Source organism: Bidens hawaiensis, unplaced genomic scaffold, assembly GCF_021521415.1.
Source record: "Bidens hawaiensis isolate Kalapana, Puna unplaced genomic scaffold, B.hawaiensis_p1.1 tig00000888_1, whole genome shotgun sequence".
NCBI lineage: Eukaryota > Viridiplantae > Streptophyta > Magnoliopsida > Asterales > Asteraceae > Bidens > Bidens hawaiensis.
The window spans coordinates 4,674,748-4,684,511 of record NW_027491051.1 but is presented as its reverse complement, the minus strand read 5'-3'; positions in this window follow the sequence as shown (position 1 = coordinate 4,684,511).

The window sequence follows — 9,764 nt, the reverse complement described above, 5'->3', positions numbered from 1 at the left end:
GGAGAAACAAGTACAGTCAATGAGCCGATAACACTAACAATACACTGAACGATCAGTTATGAATCGGTACAATAATAATCTACTACGGAAATACCCATGGGAGCCAGTAACAATAACAATAGCAGTATGTACATTAGCTGCAGACTAATGCACCAATAATTAAGTGAGATAGGAATGTGGGCACACACACCTAACCATCTCACTCCAGTAACAATTTACCTAGGATCGATCCATACGCCTCTCAGTAATCAGTATATGCTCTCATCGCACAATAAAATAGAGACGCTGTGGACTAATCGATCTGCCACATATAGAGCACGTCATAGGTGCCTCGATTGACGCCCTACGTCCCCATAGATGGATAAATGCTCGGATATTGAGGTCAAGTAAAAGGTAATAACAATGGTCAATATCAATATAATATGTCTCAATTACAATCAGTCAATGTACAATGATAGAGACAATGATCTATCAGGAATATGCGATAATGAGTGCAATAAAATATATTATATCGCACGCATGACAATTTAACAATAAAAATTTGCAATAAATAAAGAGCGAAACTATTTAATAGCGTTGACACGATACTATGAATCAACTCAATAATTATAATGCGATTAACGACTCAAGAATCCATATACTATGACAGCGAAGACATGGTATGACGCTACAAGTGCAAGACCACGAAGTCCGTACACTATGAGAATGATGATATCAATATTTACGCTACAAGTAAAAATACCACAGAATCCGTACCTTATAAGCGAATGGCAAAAACTGTAAGAAGACTTAAACTTGCTAAATGTCACGAGAACCTACAATATTATTATTATCGTAGTTAAAGTTATATTTTTGTTTGAGCGGTTGACCCGTTTAAATAGACAAATATGTTTGTATATTTTATTTACATGATCAAGTTTCATAATTAGGCCAATGACAATATTGAATTAACTAATATAAGTGAATGTATGATTTCGTTAGCTTTATTATCTACAAAACCAATTTATATAATTAATTGGATGAGGAGTGATGACGGGGGTAGCCCAAGGAAATAATAAAATGGCTGTAACACATTATCGCTAAAAGGGTTAAAAGGTTAAAAGCTTCGTTTCCCGCCCAAACTCATGTAAATAAGCACCCACGTGCTACAGTACAATGTCACATCACTATTCACATCCATGCCCCCTCTGACCAAAGTACTTACTCAGATAAGTATTATTATTTTATCTATGGACTGCTGGTCCAAAGCTTCCCACCCAACAATGATCAACTCTCTATGCAAACAAGAGGTTAACTAGTTAGTTACATCTGAACTAAAAGGCTTACATTTCCTCACTTATATAAGAGATGCTTAGTCATAAACACAAGGACACCATATCTGGGGTTAATACATACTCCTTGATCTTCCCTTCTCTCTTGAGGAATACACACTTTGCTTATTCCTTTCTTACTTCACAAATATCATAGCTTCATCCATGAACCGATTCCAAACATCACGGTTCTTGATTATCGGTGAGCTATAACAACAAAAAACTAACTAGTGAACCTCCTTCTACGTTTTGCAAACGTAGAGGGACACCACGACCTGCGTTTGGCTAACCTGAACCCTTCAAGCCTTTTAGCCTAACCAGCCCATTAACTATCATTGGTCTTATCTTTATTGTAGCAACAAGTAGGCGCCCACCGTGGGGCTACGCCGCTTACTTTATCTTAAAGACCAGTAGTGTAGCTCCATCACCATGTCAGGAGGTGGATCTCCTGGAGAAGTTAATCAAGTGTCAAGAACACCGACACCGAGTTCCCGACAAGAAACTCCGGCGACCACCTCGATCTTTTCCACTCCGGGAGGAACTTCGACGGGACCCCTGTTCCTCGATTTTTCACATTTTCGAACTCCAACCCCTTCACGATCCGGAGTTCCTTCTCCTCATGCAGGAGTCACGAACACCCCGGAGCGTGTTGACTTGACTCTAGAAGGGGTATCACGGAATTTCTTGCAACTAAGACATCTTCTTAACCAACACGTGAGCCAAGAAAGAGAAAAGGGGATAAGAATAAGGCTAGATTATGACGAATCGGATCCCTCATTGTCACTCGGACGTCCACCTTCCCCTCTAACCAGCTCACGACAGGCTGCCTCCATTTTTGAAGCTGGTCCACGTGTAACCTCTCAACCCTTTAACCCATTTCCTTACACCTATGGGAAATCAAGCCCAACGGCTTTCCCTTTGTTCACCTCACAACCCCTTGGACACGAGACCACCCTCGTCCAAATATGGTGGTCACCAGTTTCAAGTGCTCCTCTTACAGCCACTACATGGGAGCAGGCCTTATCGGTCTTGCCCTTGGCTCGAAGTACAGCGATGAGCACTTCCATGGGAGCAAACCAAACAGCAGCAACGCCTGAAAGCCTTCAAGGCTTTAACCTGATGCCTCAGATGATGGCTCAAATGATGGCACGCCTCCCTTGGACCCAGCTCATCAACCAAGCACTGGGTACTCACCAAGGAACGACAAGTCATAATCCTGCTGTAAGGTTGGATGAAGATTTAGCAAAACCCTACAAACCCATCAACCTATCTTGTTTCTCTCAACAAATCGCCGATTATGACTTTCAAACAAAAATCAAGATGCCACCCCATATAAGAACGTATGATGGGACTGAAGACCCCGAAGATCATCTGCAGGTCTTCACTGGGGCGGCCAGAATCGAAAAATGGTCCCATGCTGAGTGTTGCTTGATGTTCATGCAAACGTTAGTCGGATAGGCAAGAATATGGTTCAACGACCTTCCTGCTCAAAGCATTCGAAGCTTCGAAGATCTGAGCAAAGGCTTCTTGGCCCACTTCTCACAGCAAAGAAGGTACGTCAAGGACGCCATGGTCATTTTTCGGATAAAACAAAAAGATGATGAAAATTTTCGAGACTCATCGAAAGGTACATGAAAGAAGGGTTACAATATGTGGGGGCTGATGAAAAAATGAGGGTGGCAAGCTTCATGAACGCCATCACCTCCAAGCACCTCACAAGGGACTTTAACAAGTGCCTGCCTAAAACCCTTATAGAAGCTCTTGAACGAGCTGAGGCTCACATTCAAGGCGAGGAGGCCGTTGATTTCAGGGAACAACGAAAAAGAGCTCCTAGTTAGCTAGGTAACAGCCCCAACCGAAAGAAAGGGAACTACAATTCCTGGGCTCAGATCAACGAAGGTCTGAAGGTCGGAACCCTCCAAGCAGGGAAAAGACTGTGAACTTCACAGCCTTAACCAAAACCCCTCAAGAGATCCTTGCCACCGAAGAAATGAAACATAACTTCCGACCTCCTCGACCCTTGCCCAAGAGCAAGAAGAACGAAAGCTCCACTCAGTTCTGTGAGTTTCATGATGAAAAAGGTCACCACACAAACGATTGCTTTCAGCTCAAAAGAAGAATTGAGGAAGCCGTCAAGTCTGGAGAATTGGCCCATTTGGTGAAAGGGGTCAAAGACAAGATGGCTGAAAGAAAAAGCAAAGAGGTGAATATGGTGAATACAGACCAAGGCGTTCCACACAAACGACAACGCTTGGAGGCTTGGGAGCTTCAATGCATCTGCTTCCCACCACCTCAAGGTAACTTACTCTCAAACCCTCTAACGGTGGAAGCAAATGTGGGAACACTCCAAACAAACAAGGCCTACATTGACACAGGGGCGGCCATAGAAATCATGTATGAAAGATTCTTCAACCGGCTAAGCAAGGAAGAGCGTTCAAGGCTTCAACCCTCCGAGTCTTCTATAAAAGGTATCGCCGACGTAACCTTGAAGCCTTTAGGCCAACTAACCCTTGATGTCTGTTTTAGTGAAGGCAAGATGCAGAAAACCAAACCACTCACTTTTGTGGTTATCAACATACCATCCAACTATGATGTAATCATAGGAAGGCCAGGACAATGTGCGTTCAACATGGCTGTCTCAGTCGGTCAAGGTGCTGTGAGGTTTCCCACCGACAGGGGAATTGCAACCCTTCAACCTACCTAAGAGGTTTACACGGTTGAATGGGAAAGCTCAGAAAGTAAAAATGAAGAGCAAGGCTTAATCATAAACCCCAAGTACCATGATCAAAAGGTACGGGTAAACACAAGCCTTTCCAAAGAAACACTCTCACACCTTGAAAAACTGCTGATGAACTACAACGATGTTTTTGCTTGGTGCCCGGAAGACATGACAGGCATCCCTCGAAGAATTTCAGAGCACGAACTCAAAATACCTCCCGATGTTAAGCCTGTTGTCCAAAAGAAACGAAGCCCGGCTCCTGAAAGAAGCTTGGCAGCATGTCAAGAGGTTGAAAAGCTCGTACAAGCTGGAATCCTACGAGAGGTCAAATATCAATCTTGGGTGGCCAACCCAGTCATGGTCCGAAAGCCTGACAAGTCTTGGAGGATGTGCATCGACTTCAAAGACTTAAACAAAGCATGCCCAAAGGATTGCTATCCCCTACCCGAGACGGACCTCAAGGTTGACTCTTTAACCGGCCATCCCTTTAAGTGTTTTCTCGACGCTTAAAAGGGTTACCATCAGATTCTCATGAAAGTGGAAGATGAAGAAAAAACCGCTTTCCACACGGACAAGGGTATTTTCTGTTACCAAAAGATACCCTTTGGCCTGCGAAACGCCGGTGCAACCTACCAACGTTTGATCGACAAAGCATTTGCTAGCCAAATTAACAGAAACTTGGAAGCTTATGTTGATGATCTGGTAATCAAGAGCAAGACCGAGCATCAAATGCTTGAAGACATACAAGAAACCTTCCAAAACTTAAGAAAGATCAATATGAAGCTCAACCCTGGAAAATGCTCTTTCGGGTTCAAAGAAGGCAAGTTTTGGGGGCACATCGTGGGAAAACAAAGCATAAAAGCTAATCCCAACAAAGTCCGGGTTGTTCTCGAAACCAAATCCCCACAAAGCAAAAAAGAAGTGGAAAGTCTGAATGGAAGGCTTGCAGCCTTGAAGCGTTTTACCTCCAAGCTTGCTGAGAAATCCTTACCCTTTTTCAAAACACTAAAGGGTTGCACCAACAAGAAAGATTTCAGGTGGACGGAAGAAGCAGAAGAAGCCTTCAACTAAATGAAGCAACACTTGGCTTCACTTCCAGCTATTCCAGCCCCTGAAACGGGAGAATTGATCTCTGTCTATCTCTCAGTCGCTGAAAAAGCACTAAGCGCGGTTCTAACCATCGAACGAGAAAAAATTCAGGTACCCGTTTATTTCTTTAGTAATACGCTAAAACTGGCAGAGATCAAATATCCTCCTTTGGAAAAACTTGCTCTGGCCTTAATTCAAATGGCCAGAAGAAGGATTCGAAGGTACTTTCAAGCACACCCTATACAAGTGGTCACTGACCAACCCATCAAAAGTGTGCTTGAAAAACCAGAAAATTCAGGCCGATTGGCCAAATGGGCTGTGGAACTAGGTGAACATAACATTACCTATGTCCCAAGAAAAGCTATCAAAGCCCAAGTCTTGGCGGACTTTATTGTAGAAATTCCAAAGCAAGTCATTCCTGAAATACACACAACTGCCACTGAACCTTCTGACCCTGAAGCCTGGAAGCTTTTTACCGATGGAGCTTCCAGCATCGAAGGGTCAGGAGCTGGGCTCGTTTTAATCAACCCCGAAGGGTTAGAATTTACATATGCTCTTCGACTTGAATTTCAGACCACCAACAACGAAGCTGAATACGAAGCATTGATCGCTGGTCTGAACATTGCCAAAGAAATGAAGATCCAAAAGCTACAAGTCTTCACAGACTCGTTGCTTGTTTCAAGTCAAGTTAATGATAGCTATGTAGCCAAAGAACCCAGCATGAAGAAGTACCGCGAAAAGGCAAAAGGGTTGATGACCACATTTCAAGAATGCACCATCAAACAAGTCCCAAGATCACAAAACAAAAGAACCAATGCCCTGAGCAAACTAGCATCTCTCACTTTTGCACACCTCACCAAGATAGTACTAGTAGAGGTATTGAAAACTCCTTCAATACCAGAACTGGAGGTTCAAGACGTAATCACTGAAGAAGGTCCCAATTGGATGACTCCCATAGAAAAGTTCCTCAAGAGTGGTGAGTTACCTTTGGACCAGACAGAGGCTGAAAGGGTTCGAATCAAATCCAGACAGTATGTGTTACAAGGAGAAACGCTTTATAAAAAGGCTTACCTTGCACCACTACTGAGATGTGTAGGCCCCGAACAAAGCCAATATCTGATCAAAGAGGTTCACGAGGGTATATGTGGAGCTCATTTTGGGCCAAGAACGGTGGTTGCAAAATTGATGAACCTTGGATACTTCTGGCCCACCATGCATCGAGATGCAACGGAACAACTCAAAAAATGTGAAGCTTGTCAAATTCATGCACCGGTTCCCAAAAGCCCTAAACACGATCTAGTCCCCATATCCTCGGCTTGGCCATTTCACAAATGGGGAATAGATATTGTTGGTCCATTCCCACCGGCCAAGGGTGGGGTAAAGTTTTTGTTAGTAGTTGTTGACTACTTTACCAAGTGGCCTGAAGTCAAACCACTTGCAAAAATAACGGGCAAACAAGTCATCGACTTCGTATGGGAAACCATCATTTGCCGTTATGGGCTGCCAGGAGTGTTGGTCACGGATAATGGGAAACAATTTGCTGAGAAGCCTTTTAGCACATGGTGCAAAGAATTCAGGATCACTCAAGTGTTCAGCTCAGTCGCATACCCACAATCCAACGGCCAAGTTGAAAGAACAAATAGAACAATCGTTGAAGGAATCAAAACAAGGTTGGGAAGGCACGACAACAACCGGCTTGAAGAACTCCCAAACGTTCTATGGGCAATAAGAACAACTGAAAAAACAAGCCACAAACGAACACCTTATAGCTTTGTGTTCGGATCGGAAGCTGTAATCCCAGCCGAAGTCAGAGTTGTGACTCAAAGAACACTCAACATGGACCTCGAATCAAACAACAATGAGACCATGTTGAATTTGCAACTCCTTGAAGAAATTCGTGATCAAGCCGCAATTCAAGAGGCTAAGTACTAGCAAAAAATGGAAGCTTATTACAATGCAAGAGTAAAGCATGAACGCTTCAAGACTAGAGACCTAGTACTCCGAAACAACGAGGCCAGCAAAAAAAGAAAATCAAGGAAAGCTTGGTCCAAAGTGGGAAGGACCATACACAATCCTCGAAGCCCACAAGGGTGGATCCTACAAGCTGGTCGACGCAGAAGGCAAAAGGCTTCCAAGACACTGGAACGGCAAAACCCTTAAAAGGTTCCATGCCTAGTCAAAATGTAAAAATGTATTTCAAGAGATGTACAATTCTCCTTTTTTTGAAACAACAACCTCTTGAATGAATGATAAACTTTTTATCATAACTTGTCTTTACTATCCTATAATCAGGTTGAGAACCTAGCAAGAAACTCCATGGCAAGGGCCATGTAAGGGGATGAGCTCCCAGGCCACATCGCTCAATAGGTTCAAGGGTTAAATGGACCTATATAAGGGGTGAGTACCTATATCAATTCAACTCCATGAGACTTAAAAAATTTTTCAACTAAAACTTATCTCATAGACAGGTTTGAACAGCCTACACCAATTCGTTCCTTAAACTTCAGACAAGTTTACGAAAACCAAAAACATACACTAATTAATGATATAAAGGATAGCCAACATGTGCTTTTTACCTAATGAAGCCTTGAAGCTAATAGTGACTGCAGCACTAAAACTTCTTAAGGATAGTTAGTTAAAATCACATCAAATTAACAAGACAAGCAATCAACATACATAGAACATCATAAGTTCATAAACAAGGCCATCCTAAGGCCATAAGCTAAATAGCATCCATACATTTAAGCCGATTAAGGCTAAAACAAGGAAACCACATGGATTCCCAAGAAATTGTTCAAAGGCCAAATACAACCACAAGGCGGGAACTTTAAGAGTTCCATGCCAAACCTACATTGTTTAAGCATTACATAACATTGTTTAAGGCGCTAAGAAAGCTACGAATAAAAGTGTTCAGACATCAGAAACAGGCTTTGAGGTACTAGCCTTACCACCCTTAGCCTTCTTGGATTTCTTGACTTGTGGGACCACATCAGCAACAGCCGAGCCTTCAAGGCTTGCCACGTGAGACCTGTCACTTCCCCCAGATAAAGTCTCTTCACTATCGCCAGAATGGGAACGCTTCTTTGACAGGGACTCAATCACTTCCTTGGCAACCTTCTCGTCAAGGCCAGCCGGTTTCAAACCCTGCAAAAATGAAAGTGGTTTACCGTAGCATGATGAAACTGCACCCACATAGGGGTAAGTAAGCCTCTCCATCGCATGAACTGAGCTGGTAAAAAGCTTGTAGGCTTCAGGGTTAAACAAAGGAGATTGCTCCATGGGCTGACCGGTTTCGTGATGATGGAAGCCTGCAATAAAACCCAAGTGCTTTCCATGGCCTAGTAGCTTCGTATAAACGTCACCTAACACCGAGTTAAACTCCTTAGAATGAAGCAAATAGGACACGACTTGCTGAAACCCATGCTCGATCAGCCACTTCTTATTTTCAGAAGTCTGAGTAACTGAAGCTTTCAATCCTTCCTTCTCCATCTCGAAGGCTCTCTTTTTCACCTCAAAAGCTTCACGGTCAGCACTTAATTTTGCCTTATCAGCCTCCATGGCTTTCTTCAAACCTGCCATCTCAATCTCGTGACCACGAGACAACTCCTCAATTCGCTTCACATACACCCTCTCCTTCTCAGAAAACCCATCAACGTCTTTCTTCATAACCGCCATAGTGGCCTTCATCTTCTCCTTCGTGTTCATAAACTCCTCATACTCCTCCATACCTTTCCTAAAACGGGTGACACCTTCTGCCAAAAGGGCAGAAATGTTGGTATAGTTCAATATCAACCGGTTCAACAATGAGTCACCTTCCATCTTGGAAATAGCATCACGAACCCCCGGAGGAGAAAAATGAGCTAAAGCATCAGCACAAACCTCAGGATCCTTGAAAGAATCCCCAACCCTGACACTCCATTCCGGCACATAAACGGCACTACCATCCAACCCTTGGACGACTGGCATCTCAACCTTCTTGCCAGCCGACTTCTTCTTTTTCGAAATCACCAACTCCTGTTCCCTCTCAACCTCCATAGTCAGACTCTGATCTTCAGAGGCTTGAATATCATCGCTAACCTCAACTGGCTCATGAGAAGATGAGGTAGCAACAGATTTCAGCAAGCGTCGTGTAGAACGACGAGTAGAAGATTTTGGAACGGTGGCCTTGGTGAACCCTTTAACATTTCCAACTCCAGCATACGCAGTACCCTCAAATTGACCCTCTTTCCCACGAACAACCGAATCTTCCCCAACAATGGCTGCAGCATCAGTAAAGGCAACGTCGGAAGTATCATCACTCTTTAAAAAATCTAAAGCAGACATGACTGCAAAAACAAAAAGAGTTCATTAACAAACTTGTCAACAAGATAAAGCAAAAGCAGAATAAACAAATGCATACCCTTATTATCCCTCATAAGCACGGGATCCCGATCAGGCTTATCCCAAAGTTTGCTAATTCCTAATAATACAAGGAGATGTTCGGGGAAAGGGCGAAGGCGTGAAGGACATGTTCTAATGGATTCAAAAAGGCCTTGTTTAACTCAGACTCAGTTGGTTCTGGTTCATTTAGAACGGCTTCAGGTTGTCTCCAAACAGGTTTAAACGGAAGGATAGAATCAGAAACAAAGAAAAATCGGTCTTTCCAA